Here is a 16,381-nt window from a genome sequence, read left to right on the forward strand (position 1 = left end):
AAAGCCAGAAAGTATGTTTTGAAGTTTATGGTCCAGTGATAATAACCAAATAATAAATCAGTAACAACATGTGTGAAGAAATGGGACTTAAAAGCAGACAGGAAAAAAAAAACAGCAAAGATAAGTAAATCAGGGTATGTATAGAACAGCAGTCTACAAATTTTTTCTGGAAAATGTGAGACAGTAAATATTTGAAGCTGTACAGGCCATATGGTCTTAGCTGAAACTACACAACTCTGCCAAATGCAGCACAAAGACAGCCACAGACAAGACACAAACAAGCAGCACTGCTGTGTTCCAATGCAGCTTTGCTCCTAAAGAACCTGAGAAAGTTGGGGAAGGTAAAAGTCCTTGCCAATAATTGTCAGCTCTTTCTATGGGATGAAGAGCAAATAAGTGGTTTAAAATCATTATGAACAGTGTGAGTAGAATCAAAAGTACAAAGCAGTTTAATAAACATGCAAATACCCAAGCAAGTTTAATAGCAACATTTTGACATATTGATCCTAGTAGGATTTTACCAAATTATTTTCAAGTATCATGATATAACCACATGATATAACCACAGGCATACTTTAGCATGCATCTTTTAAAAATAAAAGTATTTTTCAATAACTGGCATCTAAGGCCTAAGGCCCAACACTGGATGGGTCCCAACAAATTGGAAGTACATAGTAAATAGGCAAAAAGGGTTTAATCAACACAGCACCCAGGAAGGGAAAGATGAAGCTCCTCATTCCGTCTTTGGGTTATTGACTGATGTAAGCTTTAGGTTTAAATAAAGGAAGAACAGAGTCAGGGATGAGAGGTGCAATTATGGTCTTTATGTCAGTTATGGTTTTACAAGGAGACACTGAATAAGACTGCTTAAAGCGACTATCTGATTCCCTGAAATTATTGCTTCCAATGTAAACTAAGGAACTGAGAAAGCCATATAAAATACTGATTATCTTTAAAATTACAGAAACACAGTATCTTGTTATTCCAGAGCCTTGCAATAGGAGGCCACAATAGTTACCAAGACTGCAAGAACACATTTGTTCTTTAAAAAAAAAAAATGTTCTTTTGAGACACACTTGCTTATTAGCTTTATCTTCCATTGCTTTCTAACTTTTAAATTTTATTTATTGTTATTGTAAAGGGGATGTACAGAGGAGTTCAGTTACATAAGTCAGATAAAGAGTACATTTCTTTTGGAACAATGTCACACTTCTCTTGCTGTCTCGCTGTTTCCCAGTTTTTCCTTCCCATCCCCACCCACAAGTTGTATAGTCAATTTTCAACACAGTGTCTAATGAGTATCACTGCTGCATTTGTTCACCCTATGTCTCATCATTTCCCTGCTCACCTTTACCTTCCCAAAGACAGATAAATGAACAAACAGGGCAAAAGGAAATAAAAACAAGAACAGCAAAGAAAAAAAATAACATCTTTTGTTAGTTTTGGCCCTCTAAGTAGATCATAAACTTCTAAGGCAGAAAAAATATCTTTTTTTCTTCTCAATATCTAACAATGTACTGGTGTTTGATAAACCAAATGTTAGATAAAATTTACACAAAATGTATATGTGATATGTAGAAAGTAAACAGTTCCATGTAATCCTTCTTCCATTAGCAGAACCAATTCCCAGTACAAAAGAACTGCAGCTAAAATAAAATCTTTGGATACTTCAAAAGACATTAAAATACTAATAACAGTAGGAACAACAATATAAAAATACATGGGTAACTGTAGTGGCTTGTATCTCTAAACCTAGCTATCAAAATGTAAAACTCAGAAAGACCTCGGTTCTAGACCTGCCTATATAAAAAGTGAGATTCCTATCTGAAACAATAAGCCACACATGGTACATGTCTATAGGTCCATCTAGCAGTACATATAGTAAGAAGAGTCTAAGTAAGAACAATCTAAGGCCAACCTGGGCCCTCTTACAAAATTAAAGCACAAAGGGCTGTTGGCAAAACTAAGTAGTAGAATGGGTACCTTTCAAACCCAGTATATCCACAAATGAAAGAATAATTATATAAAATCTCTCTGCAGACAGAATGGAATCCCAAGATCCAGGTATTTATTAACCAAAAACACAGTGTAGAAGGAAATCACCTATACAAATAAACAAAGCTGATAAATTATTTTTTTTTTTTCGGTCCCATCATGGGCTTGAACTCTGGGGCTGGGAGCTGTCCCTCAGCTCTACAGCTCAAGGCTAGCACTCTATCACTTGAGCCACAGTGCCACTTCCTGCATTACTTCTTAAGCACAAACAGAAATACAACAAAGGGATACAAAGTTCACAGCAACAGAAAGCTGAGAAAATGCTTGAACCTTCTACATACTTTAAGTAAAAGTGACTGTGGTTAAAAATGATTTGAAGAGTAATAATAATTTGAAGAATAATTTTTAAAAGGAAAATAATAGTTTTCACAAAATCAAAATGCAAGCACTCTAATGTTTTCTTCAGAAAAACTTCAAATTACAACTGAAGCTCCATGAATCAAGCCCCACACAGTGTTTCAAACTACTATAACTAGGCCAGTTTTACAAGGAAGAAAGAAAGGGAGGGAGGGGGGGAGGTCAAATGGACTACAAATTTTGTTGCTGGCATTTCTTTATAATGTCATCTATCAGTCTTTCCCTTGAAAACAAACTAAACTGGACTAAGAATCTGAAGTTAGTTATATTTCTTATTCTCATTTCTAATACCTTAATCAACATGAAAACATCATGCAAACTAACAAAACTGAATTTCATCTGAATTATTTGAAGAATCTAAACTAACTGCTCATATTGCTAACTTTATTAATGACTTCTTAATTACCAGGTTTTAAATACCTGTACTTTGAGGATTAACACATATTAAAAATAATGGTGTGAAATAATCCAATTTACAATAGTAGGAGATGATAATGATTTTGCAGAGGAAACAAGGTGTAACAAAAATAAGCTAGATTCCTGATACCGTTTACTGACAATCACAGCTTCATATCATGCTCAAATTGCACACTTATCTCCTCATTAGTAACTAATCTCACTTATTCCTCTTGCCAAACCAATTATAAGAAAAATTTCAGACTCAAAGGAATTAATAGGACACTGAGACCTCACTCAGTCTTCTTGTGACTCAAGTAATTAGCAAACACTTACATGTGGAATCCAAACAGTTTTCCTAAACTAATTAATGAAATGAAGGACATCAAAATGTTATCAACTAATAACAACTCAAGTCCCATACACCAAGAGTTCTCAAATAGATATAGTAATTGCCGGATGCTGACAGGGTCTTTTGGTCAACTCAGACTAATTTTGGATGTACATAAGGAGAGGAGAGAGTAGTTGCTTATCAGACATGGCAAACTATTTATGTGATGAAGGAATGTGTGATAGGCAATTAAGTAGCTTCTACAGTCCCACCTCTGTAAGTACCTAATACAAGGTGAGTAAATGCTGATAGCAGAAATTTGCATTTATATGCTATTTTTTTCCTAGCTACTCAAAACAGAAGAACATAAGGCTAAAATATTTTGTTGATTTTTTTTAAAGGGCCTGCAATTTCTAAAAAGAAATTTGTAAAATAATTCTATGTGTTCAATATTTTCTGTGTTCTGACAATTACTCTCTACAGGTGACACTTTGTGTAGTACTCATATCATTTCCTCTCTGTACTTAGTACAATCTCTCTCCCTAAGATGTTCTTCCTGAGGACTTCCAATTTCCACAGACATTTATAATTACAAACTAACAGCTCTTAGTTATTCCTATTTGTAACTTTTTTTTTTTTTGGTCGGTTGTGGGGCTTGAACTCTGGGCCTAGGCGCTGTCCCTCAGCTCTTCAGCTCAAGGCTAGCACTCTACCACTTGAGTCACAGCACCTCCAGTTTTTTTTTTTAATAAGTTTTTATTGTGAAAATACTGTACAGAGGGGTTACAGTTATATGACCAAGGTAATGAGTACGTTTCTTATCGAGAATTGTTGCCTTCTCCTTTGTTTTTCCCCTACCATCCCTTCCCTCCCACTTCTACAACTACACTCACCCACCCCAACCCCACCCCACAACCCCTCCTGCCAAAATTATAAAGTTTGTTTTTCAACATAGTGTTTTCTACATCTCATTGTTGCAATCACTTCCAGTTTTCTGAGTGGTTTATTGGCGATAAGAGTTTCAGGGCCTTTCCTGCCTGGGCTGGCTTTGAACTGCTATTCTCAGATCTCAGCCTCTTGAGTAACTAGGATTACAGATGTGAGCCACCAAAGTCCGGCTGATTGTAACTTTTTTAAAGGCTAAAATTAATAGTATAACAGCAACTTAGTTTGATGGCTAACTTTTATTTCCTTATTAAATCTGGGACTCTTCACACGATCTTCTAAATACATAAATAAATGGATAGGTAGATACATAGAAGTTAAGCCATCGCAATGGTTTAAGGAGAGACCCCTGACTCTTGGGAGTCCTGTCTGATTTGCTCCTGGATCCTGGAAACTCTTAAAACTACAGATTCAGAATAGGGAAACCAAAAATCCTTCCTGAGCCATGTGGGGAAAATCAGATTCTTTCAGAGCTCTTCCTCACTGCTGCCAGTAAGGAATACAGCAAAATCTACATGAAGTTGCCATGGCCATGCACATGATTGCATACACTGTGTGCCTGAGGTGAGATGAAAACTTCCTTCATACTAAGTGAAGCAAATATCTAATGAAATTGCTAATCACGATGGTTTTCCCCGTCTTCATTAGGAGCAGCAGCTTCACCTGAAATCTTGAGAAGCAAGATTTCAGGTGGGAAAACTAGTGACAGACTTCTTAATCTCTCTCTAGATAAAGCTCTCTGAAGATCAAAGGGCCTCACTCTGGTAGCTGTGTTTTCTGCCAATGGCTGAGAGGGAAAACAGACTTGAAGGAAAGTGGTTAGAGGATCCATAGGAAATTCAGCACTAGATATGAAATACCAAGTCTGTGGGAAGGCAATGGATAAGGAAAAACAAGGCATTCACAGGCACAAAAACCAGCTTAGAAATAGGCCCTAATGGAAACTATGCCACAATTAAATACACAAGTTCTCCATAAATATCCAAAATTACTGTGTATCACCCAGTGCTATTTACTGCAGGTCTTTATTTCTACTGAGGAATTTCTGATGCAATCACTTACCTGATTCAAAATTTCAAATCTAAAATCAGCCTATAGATAATAACATCATCAGAAAAAAATAAATCAACCTGTAACTCTGACAAATGTTGGAATGAGGGTATTTCATATGACATCAATAATTAGGGAAAGCCCAAATATGTAAACAGTGGGCCCCCAAATCAAATTAACAAATGTCTGGTTCTATCCTATCAGAAAATACATGTTTGGACTTGAGGAAATCACTCTGCATTAGCAGTGAGAAGTAGGAATATTCCATGAAAATAAAGAAGAACATACAGATTATACTGTTCTTTTAATTCCTAGAAATTTCTTAAAGCACTTTTTTGTAAAAGTGATACTTATTCTTATAGAAAAATATTTTTACTGACTTTGAAAACAACTACATATTACCCATGAAGCAGAAAACAAAGTACAAAAATATAAAAACTAAGTGGGGCACCGGTGGCTCACGCCCATACTTCTAGCTAGCCAAGAGGCTGATATCTAAGGACTACAGTTTGAAGCCAGCCCAGGCAGAAAAGCCAGGGAGATTCTTCTCTCCAATTAATCACCAAAAAACATCCAGAAGTGGAGCTGCAGCCTAAGGGGTAGAATGCTAGCCTTGAGCACAAAAGCTCAGGAACAGTACCCAGGCCCTGGGTTCAAGGCCCAGGGGACACACACACACACACACACACACACATACACACACACACACACACACACACGCACGCACGCACACACACACACACACACAAAACTACTTCAATTTTATCAACCAGATTAATATTTTGAGTCACTTCTTTTGTGTGTGTGTTTGTGTGTTGGTCGTAGGGCTTGAACTCTAGGCCTGGGTGCTGTCCCTCAGCTCCAGCTCAGGGCCAGTGCTCTACTCTGTGACATACAGCACCACTTCCAGCTTTTTCTGTTTATGTGGTGCTGAAGAATTGAACCCAGGGCCTCATGAGAGGCAAGCACTCTACCACTGAGCCACCTTCCCAGCCCCTTGAGTTGCTTCTTAAAGCTTTATTTACTTACTGTATTATTTTATTTACTTATTACTAGTTTTACATAGTTCACTATATATATAAGCATATGTTCATATGTATATGTACATGATAAAAGGGATTTTAAAGGAAATAGAAAATGTTGATGAAAAATAATTAAGTGATACATGTTTACTATGAATGGTTTGCAAGTTTTTCCAACCTCCAAACCTCCATGCCTGCAGTCACTCAGCATGAATTTAAATGCAGAGTAAATCCTCAGTGCAAACCCTTGGCTATGAAAGTGCTCTTTATGTTGTTCATATTCATCTCTGCATTGGAAAAGGGGAGGGGTAATCCTCTTGACAGATTATCATAATCCTTTAAATAGTGCTGCCACTATTAGCAGATGCTACAGAAGAAAGGACTGTTGTTATTTTAAGTGATAAGAGGGAATGACAAGTGATTTCATGGAAACTATGGAGGGCCCAAAGAACAGATAGGCTCACCCTAAGAAGAAAGTGAGGCAGATGAGCAGAGCTGCCAAAAACAGTGCAGGCTGAATCTACAGGCCAAGCTATGGAGTCCTCACAAGAGCACACAACCTGGCTGGCTTCCTGATGTTAGGGCACACCAGGGAAGGACACTGACAGTGATGAAGGAGGGGGCATACTTCTTTTACCTAGCATCAGGGACAGTGTGGCTGGGTGTGCTTAGCTTGCCCCTTTGCAAGGAGCATTCAACACATCACATGGAGTGAGGCAAAGCTAGTTTATCTGCTCCCTACAGGACATAGTGCCCACAACTAGCACAGAAAGCTAAGAATCAGCCTCAGACTCAGAGGCTCATCTCTTTGAGTCAAGAAGTGAACTAAAGTTAAAACAATTTACCATCAAGTTTAAACGTGTACCATCAGACCTCCAAAAATCTGTCTTTCTTTTCTTTTTTGGGGGGGTGGGGGAGTTGGTATTGGGGCCTGAACTCTGGGCCTATGTGCTGTCCCTCAGCTCTTCAGCTCAAGGCTAGTGCTCTACTGTAAGGTCCGCTCCTGGATGGCAAGCAGACTCCACCCTCCTCCCAGCAAAGTCTCCACCCAGTACCTGCGTTACCTAGGCAACTGGGACACCTGGAAGAGGTCACATCTGCATCCACTGAGGTCACATCTGAATTTGATGTGGCCACACCTTTCTCCGCCCATACCCTAGATAAGGCCTAGCCCAGGCACAGACTCTCTCTCTCTGCTCTCTCTCTGCTCTCTTCTAGCTCTTCCTTAGCTCTTTCCTTCTCTTCTCTTTCCCAGCTCTCTCTCTTTCCCAGGCCTTTCTCCACCACGTTGAGGACCAAGATGGCTGGTGTCAGCAGGAACGATGAATAAACCTACCCCTTACCTGAATACCACATGTGTGGTGCTATTCTTACTCGTCTATCTCTTTTTAAAAACCTAACATCTACCACTTGAGCCACAGCACCACTTCCGGCTTTTTCTGCTTATGTGGTGCTGAGGAATTGAACCCAGGGCACTATACATGCAAGGCAAGCACTGTACAACTGAGCTACCTTCCCAGCCTCAAAAGTCCCTTTCTAAGAGGCAGAAATGCAACACCACCTCACCTCACAGAGTTGTGTATCTGTGAAGAAAAATACTGCCTCCTGGAGTCACACACGAAGGTGTCATATGTCTGCTTACCCATCAGTCCAGAAAAAAAGGACAGATGGGAAATTATGACCACATGTTTTATTTAGAAAGGACCCAGTCCAAGTGTGAACATGTTTCAGGTATGGTTTAATTCCCCTTGGCTGGAATTTGGGCATGATGGCTCACTCAGCACTGACACTCAAATACTCCACTCGATGGAAACAATACCTTAATGTACAATATAAAGAGGAAAATGGCACAAATGTTTTTCTCAGAAGGACTATTTTAACATATAGAATAAAGTCATGAATTACTTTGAAAAAATTTCTTTTTTTTTTTTTTGGCCAGTCTTGGGGCCTGAACTCAGGGCCTGAGCCTCTCTATGCTCAAGGCTAGCACTCTACGACTTGAGCCACAGCACCACTTCTGGCCTTTTCTGTTTATGTGGTACTGAGGAATCGAACCCAGGGCTTCACGCATGGTAGGCAAGCACTCTATCACTAAGCCATATTCCCAGCCCCAGTTTGAAAAGAATCTCTATCAAAAGAATTGAGCAACAACCGAAGATAGTGCTTTAAATATGTACATAAATACATACACATATACACATACAATAAATGTTAATGACATTATGAATCAGGTATGAAACTTTACAAATGTTGACTGTAAAAACAGCTTTCTCAAAAATAAGAAAAATTAATATTAGTAACACCATGAAAGCATATTTTGGGTTTTAATTTAAATCTTGTTTTTAAAAAACACTTTGTTTACTTGAAAGTGTGCTTCTAAGTTTCAATCAGAGAAAGAAATGTTAGGGTTCCAATTCCTTGGAAATGAGTACCTGAAGTAAGTTTTGACAATGACTTTGACAATCAGCTAAGGCACAGGTAAAACACTAAAAAGATTTCGATTATTTTTAGAATAAAGTTATCCTGGAAGGAAAGATGAACAATAACAGGGACATTTCACATCTGCTTGGCCCACTGAGTATCAAAAATCTCCAAAGCTGGCAAATGCCCTGAGCTCAAGAAAGCCCAGGTAGGAAAAAGAACTTTGATCTAGAACCCAGATGTACACAGTGTGTCAAAAAGGCCAGGCTCAAAGTCACCATAAAATTAGCCTTTCCTCATGTGGTCCAGCACTGAGGCAAGATGTTAAAAGCCAGACACTAAGTCAGAAAAATACATGGAGATATCAGCAAAGAGAGACAGGCAGGCAGAGAGAGAGAGCAGCTCTGTTTAAGACCTTTTGAAAATCCTACGTGTGTAAGCTCTGTTACCATTTTTAACTTGGCAAAAAAAGTAGTTAAAATAAACACCCCTGTGTACTTAGTTTAGAAAAAGAGAAGTAACTAACACACCAGTAATAATAATTATGAGCATAGGAAAATTATTGGCACTTATTCGGAGCTAGCCTTATATTGCAATATTATGCACTTAGTGCTTTTAAACGCTTCTTCTTCTTAAAATTGTGATAAATGAGAAAGAAAAGTTTTAAGAGAAACTGACCTCTGCAAATGCTACTCAAAGTTACACTGAAATGCAATTGCCAGAATTACAAACCCAAGCTTTGTGACATCATTCATTCATTCACTCATTCAGAAATATATGATTCCCAATTATATGAGGAGCACTGTGCAAAGCCAAGGTCAAAATCATGTGTGTGGTGGAGGGTGGAGTGTTGTCACTGTCATATTAGAAGAGACATTAACCAAATCATCTGCAATTAAATATAAAGGTATGCACTTCTAAAGAAACTCAAAGCATGGAGAAGCTTACAACAAATCCTGAGTCATGTATATGGAGTAGAGATAACTTCCTTCAGGAAATAACTATTATGCTGAGATCTGAAGGATGGATTGAAGAACGGTGATGGGTCAGGTGAAGGAAGGGTAAGGGCTAGTGCTAGAACAGCGCTAGTGGAAAGGAACAATCCAAACATTAGGGGGAAGGAAAAGAGGGAGCACAGGATAGTTTGTTGCCAAATGAGGCAGGACAGGGAGGTAAAATTCAAACCATTTAATCCAAGTGAAGGATTTTATTCTAACAGCAATAGGAAGGCACTCAAGGATAAACCAGTAGGGATAATGTGCTGGGGTTTGTGTTTTTTTCTTTCAAGAATCACTTTGGTCATGCTTATAATCCCAGCTACCTGGGAGGCAGAGATCAGGAGAATCTCAGTTGGATGCCATCCTGGAAAAAATGTTATTGACTATATTTCAAAAAATAGGACAGGTGTAGTGGCTCATGTCTATAATCCCTGTTATGCCAGACACCTAAGTAGGAGAGCGATGCTTGAGGCAGTCATAGGAAAAAAGTGCAAGACTGTATCTTAAAACTGTAAGAAAAGGGCTGAGAGTAAGGTTCAATTGATAGAGGATGGCTCACAGCAGCAGATCATGAGTTCAAATCCTAGTTACACACATATACACAGAGAGAAAGAGAAAGACATTTGGAGAGACTAGACTGCATAGCTATAATAGTTGTCCAAGATGGAAGGGGTGATCAGTCAAGTGGCAATAGTAGAATACAGAGAAAGAGACAAATTGCAGAACTATTTGAGAGGAAGAACAGGGTAATTGGTGGTAGCACCAAAGCTGATGCTGCATGTGACTTGTCAGATGAGCGTGATCTAGAACATATGGGGTTTGAAGTGCCTTAGAAATCTCAAAGTTGGAGTTACATGGGAAAGGTCAAGGAGAGAGGGTCAGACAAATGAAGAGAAGTGTGGGTGGATATAGTCATAATAACTCACTGTACAGATATGAAAGTGGAGCCAGGAACCTGAAGGTATGGGTGGGGTTGGGACAGGCAGGAGAACGATAGAAAGGATGATATTGATCAAGATGAATTGTACTCATAAACTGATATGTTGAATTGAATTTCCAACTACTTAAAGATACACAACTACTTGAAAATAATATTAATTTTTTTTACGCAACAGGGTCTTGCATGCATGAGGTCCTGGGTTTGATTCCTCAGCACCACATAAGCAGAAAAAGCCAGACATGGAGCTGTGGCTCAAGTGATAGAGCACTAGCCTTGAGCTGAAGAGCTCAGGGACAGCACCCAGGCCCAGAGTTCAGGCCCCAGGACCAAAAAAAAAAAGGAAAAAATAGATAGATAGATATAGATATATGGATATAGACATATTACATAACAACTTAAAATTAAGTTTTAAAAAAAATTTTAAATCCAAATTGGAAAAATGATTTAATGGTGAGATAGACATAGTGACAGTTCATAGAAATTTTTACGTTATCAATATAGATTCTAGAGGACAATTAAATCTATGTACCTGAGAAAGCTCACGAAGACAGTGCTTTATTATGAGAAATGACTGCTTTATTATGAGTACCCCAAAAGAACAGAGGTCCAAATGTGTAAACTGAAGCATATCCTTTGGGCCTGGCTTCACCTGGGCCATTATCTCCTATGCACAGCAATTCTAAAAAAAATGAACCAAGTAGACATTATACCAAAAGGGTAAGAGCAGAGGCAACAAATAAATACAGACAACTCCTTCCATTGCTGTAAGTGAAAGAGAAGAGAGAGGAGACAAGAACAAGACAGAGAACATGTTCTACTTCAACTGGAAGATCATTAAGTGTGCTTAAATGTTGACAAAATTGACCCGGTAAGAATCTTGAGTCAAGAAAGGTAAAGATATATTAGGGGTACATGTTCTGTAGGAAGATAAAACACAATTAAATCCAAGGGGAGATGACAGCCCTAAATACCTAACAAAGAAAAACAAATGCTGGAGATTCACACATCTTCTGGGGAAAAAAATACAGAAGGAATTCCTACCTAATGGCTTCTGTTTTGGTCAAATATAAAGTGAGGTTATCTGTTGAGAAGAAAGAGATGAAACAAGGAAGAGAGAAAAGTTCTGAGCCAAAAACAACGCTTCAGAACAGATAAGTGACAAAGTCACACAATGATGGGGCCAGGCATAGTGGCTTTCTATCATTTGTATTCCCACCTACTCAGAAGGCAGAGACTGAAAGGATCACAATTCCAGGACAGCTAGGTTAAAAAGTTATTGAAGCTGGGTGCCAATGGCTCATGCCTGTAATCCTAGCTATTTGGGAGGCTGAGATCTGAGGGCCACAGTTCAAAGCCAGCCCAGGCAGGAAAGTCCATGCCACTCTTATGTCCAATAAATTACTCAGAAAAAGCCCAAAGTGTCACTGTGGCTCAAGTGATAAAGTGCTGCTAGCCTTAAGCACAAAGAGGCTTGGGACAGCACGAGGCCCTGAGTTAAAGCCTGAGGACAGGCCGGGAAAAAAGAAAAGAAAAAAAAAGACATAGAAAGAAATGCTACAGGCTCACAAAAATACTAAGATGTATGAAATCCATGTAAATCCTATGTACATAGGAGCAAATTTCTATGCAGATATGCATGGCTCCCAAACTGACTATGACATATCCTTTATTATTCATGTAGTATTTAGAATACAAAGAGAAACATTGTTGCTGTCAGAGTTACTTACTTCAGTCACAACTCTAGTAAGATTTATTTTAAAAATAGCAAGTGACAGGGAACAAAGCAATGAGGGAACTAGGTAATCTGAAGTGGGTTTATAAGTAGATTTGCATGCTCATTCATTCTCCAGTTTGTAACAACTGGGCTGTGTCTAGCCTTTAAGTTCTTAGTAATTGATTCTTTTAAAGTGACTAAACAAAGCTACTTGACATCAAACACAAAACATTCTTGAATTCCTTTAAATTAATATACTAGGCAAGATACAGAAACCTACAAAATACAGAGATGCCTAAAGGAAAGAAATGGCAAAAATCAAAATCTTTAACTAGAAATTATATGAAGTCATGATATAAATTAATCTATATGACATACATCTGAATTTCTATGACATATTGCTGTCATAAGATTTCTATGATAGAGAAATCTTACAAATTACTAGAATCCTTGTTCTTCCTCTAAAAGAGCATTTCTAAATTATTCTTGAACTCCATTTAAAAGTATTAGTTGTAACGTGTGAATTTCCACTAAATAAAATATATTTAGCCAGGTGCCAGTGGCTCAAGCCTGTAATCCTAGCTAATCAGGAGGTTGAGACCTAAGGATCACAGTTTAAAGCCAACCCCAGGCAGGAAAGTCCGTGAGACTCTTATCTCCAATTAACCACCAGAAAACCGAAAGTGGTGCTGTAGCTCAAGGGGTAGAGAGCTCACATTGTGCTGAAGAGCTCAGGACAGTGCCCAGGCCCAGAATTCAAACCCTAGGACCAACAACAACAAATTGAGTGTGTGTGTGTGTGTGTGTGTGTGTGTGTGTGTGTGTGTGTGTGTGTGTGTGTATGTATATATATGTGTGTGTGTGTATATATATATATATGTATATATATGTGTGTGTGTGTGTGTGTGTACATATATATACACATATATATAACCAGCTTTACAATGATTACAAATTTTTATTATGCACAGTTAATAATAAAGATATTTATTGCTACACATTAGTGGTTCCCACCTGTAATCCTAGCTACTTGAGAGTACAGACTGGAAAGATCATGGTTTGAGGTGGGCAAAGGCAAAGAGTTCATGAGACTCTATGTCATCTATGGGGTACAGTGGTGCATGCGTGTCATCCAGGTATGTGGGGTGGCTAAAACTGGGAGGAGAATCTTAGTTCCAGGCCAGCCTTGGAAAAATAGTCTGAGACTCCATCTCAAAACAAAAACAAAACCCTGAGTGTGATGCTATGCACCTATCATCTGGCTACAAAAGGAAGTATAGAAAGGAGAAGTGAGGTCTAGGCCAACCTTCATAAAAAGCAAGATGCTATTTCAACAATAACCAAAGCACAAGAGCCTGTAGGCATAGCATAAGCAATGGAATGGTCTGCCTAGCAAGCATAAAGCCTAGCTCAAATCCTAGTATTACAAAAAAAGTATTTATTGAAATAGAGTCTAAACCATCTCTAAAAAATAAATCACTGGGTGGAGGGGGGGGTGGAGATGGGAGGAGAGGGCAGGGATGCGTAAGGAGAAACAAAGGAGGAGGCAACAATGCTTGATAAGAAATGCACTCATTACCTTGCTCATGTAATTGTAACCACTCTGTATGGTATTTTCACAATAAAATAACTTCGTATTTAAAAAATATAAATAAATAAATAAAAATAAATCACTAACAGTTCTAATATAAAGTGATTTATTCATTTATTTCCATCTCTTTCACAATACTCTTATAAAAGGCTTAACTAAAGAAGTCTAAAATGTATCTATAACAAGCAGGTATAGAACCACATGTACTACAGTTGCCCCTTTCCATAATTTGTCTGAGGGAAAAAGAAAGCATTTCTCATTAAAAAAGATTAAATTTTTATGCCTGAAACAAGTCAAGATGAGTTTATGGAAAAAGCAATCTTAAAATACCATATCTTCATAGATAATAAAACATTCTTAAGCACCCCTAAAGTCATTTAATGTTTAAGCTGTTAGGCAAAAGCAAAAATATAGTAAAAATCACTTCCTTAGGGTTGGAGGTATGATAGGGTGATAGGATGCCTGCCAATGAGCATAAGGTGTCAGATAACAAGTGTGAGTCCCATTCTTGTATAGAAAAAAAATATATCACGTCTTCTGTTACCCAATAAAGGGGCTGTAACTTCTAGAAAAATTAACAACAAATTCATATTGAGAAATCTCAATAAATGTGACAGCTAACTTCTCTTGCCTACACAGTAATTCTCTGCCTTTCTTATCAACCCCAATCAGTTCAAGCAACACAGAAGCTTGAAAGGCCCCTGATTAGGCCAGGGATAGGAACTATGACTGGTCCACAGGAGCTGAAGTCTTGCTTAGTAACTAATTCAGAGGATCTGTGTGACCTAGTTTTAGTCAACAAGGCAAATGCAGCAATCTATAGGGTGGGCATTTTTGTTCCCGATTTTGAAAGGAGAAGATGTATTCTATAGACATCTCTTTTGTCCATTGGAACAGAAAAGCAATGAGCCAACTATTAGGCAAACGCCTAAGGATAAAAATAAATGCATTAGGGAAAGAAAAGCAGAAACACAGGAAAAAGCCTGGGTTCTAGATGGTACCGGGTAACCAGCCCTTGTAACATGCTGTGGAAAGAAAGATTTGTAAGTTTCAAATTGCTTATAACCATAAGCATTTAAAAGAGATAAAACTTTTTGAAAAGAGCTGGGCACTGGTGACTCACGCCTGTAATTCTAGCTACTTAGGAAGCTGAGATCTGAGGATCACAGTTCAAAGCCAGCCCAGGCAGGAGAACCTGTGAGACTCTTATCTCCAATAAACCACCAGAAAACTAGAAGTGGCGCTGTGGCTCATGTGGTAGAGCGCTTGCCTTAAGCCGAAGAGCTGAAGGACAGCACCCAGGCCCAGAGTTCAAGCCCTATGACCAAAAAAAACCCAAAATAAAAACAAACTTAAAAAAAAGTTATGCTAACTAAAAACGTCTTATGCAAAGAGTGTAAAAAAATTCCTACATATTTAATACAAAGGTTCTATGATATGAATATAGGCCAAATTTTCAAGTATTTTGTTCATTAAAAAGTGTACAAGGTACATTGAAAGAACATACAAGTAACAGGATAAAAGGTCTGATGCTATAAAAATGTCAGTTGTCCCCAAGTCAATTTATAGGTTCTAACCAACCCCATTCAAGATATGAGCAGTTATGTATTTATTTGTGAGTTATTTAACACATTTAACATACAAATCAATGTAAAAGATAAGTAATGACCAAGACAATGCTGAAGAACAAACTTAGACTTCCACTGCCAGATATATAAAGATTATAAAACTATAGCAATTAAGTTATGTGGTGCTAATGATAAGCCAAAAAGAGATGAATAAAGCAAAATCTTTACTAAGAATCTTGAACATGCTTGATTTATGACAAATGTGACACTAAACTGCCTTGGAGAAAAAAATGATCAAATTAATAATGATGTTATGTCTTGTAGATATTTTCAATATGTGGAAGATAGTCAATTTGACCTCAACTTCATTGCATACATAAAAGTCAATTGGGTATCTATAGATTGTTCTATGAAAAGTATTTTATAGCTCTTTGGTCTCAGCGGCAGAGGCAAGATGATAAAGGGAACGCCATCCTTTGGAAAGCATCTCAGTAAGACGCGCACATTGTGCTGCCACTGCAGTTCTAAGACCTACCACCTTCAAAAGTCGACGTGTGGCAAATGTGTCTACCCTGCAAAGCACAAGAGAAAGTATAACTGGAGTGCCAAGGCAAAATACTACTGGGACAGGTTGGGTGAGGCACCTAAAAAATGTCTATCACAGATTCAGGCATGGATTCCGTGAAAGAACAACACCTAAACCCAAGAGAACAGCTGTTGCAGCATCCAGTTCATCTTGAGAATTTAAAAGATTAGCCATACAATAAATGTTCTGGTTTTTTAAAAAAGTGTTTTACAAATATGTGTGTGTGATACATATATATTATAGATTTGTATGTGAAATATATGTTTACAAGAATATATATGCTGCATATATATAAAAGAAAAGGGGAAGGCTGTTGAAATGATAATATATTAGAAGAGGAAAGGTATAAGATCAACGGAGGAAATTTCTACCAAACAGAAAGATACAGAATTGAAAAAACAAAAAAG

At 38.0% G+C, this 16,381-nt stretch overlaps 1 protein-coding gene and 1 pseudogene across 1 annotated transcript in view; one reads left to right on the top strand and one right to left on the bottom strand.

Annotated features, from left to right (window-relative positions):
• Sdk1 (sidekick cell adhesion molecule 1) overlaps positions 1 to 16,381 on the bottom strand; it is an 836,641-nt gene that overhangs the window by 633,534 nt on the left and 186,726 nt on the right. The window lies entirely within an intron of this gene.
• Positions 15,835 to 16,168, top strand: LOC122113759 (annotated as a pseudogene).

This window comes from Dipodomys spectabilis, unplaced genomic scaffold (genome assembly GCF_019054845.1).
Source record: "Dipodomys spectabilis isolate Male_0828 unplaced genomic scaffold, ASM1905484v1 ptg000098l, whole genome shotgun sequence".
In the NCBI taxonomy this organism is placed as follows: Eukaryota; Metazoa; Chordata; class Mammalia; order Rodentia; family Heteromyidae; genus Dipodomys; species Dipodomys spectabilis.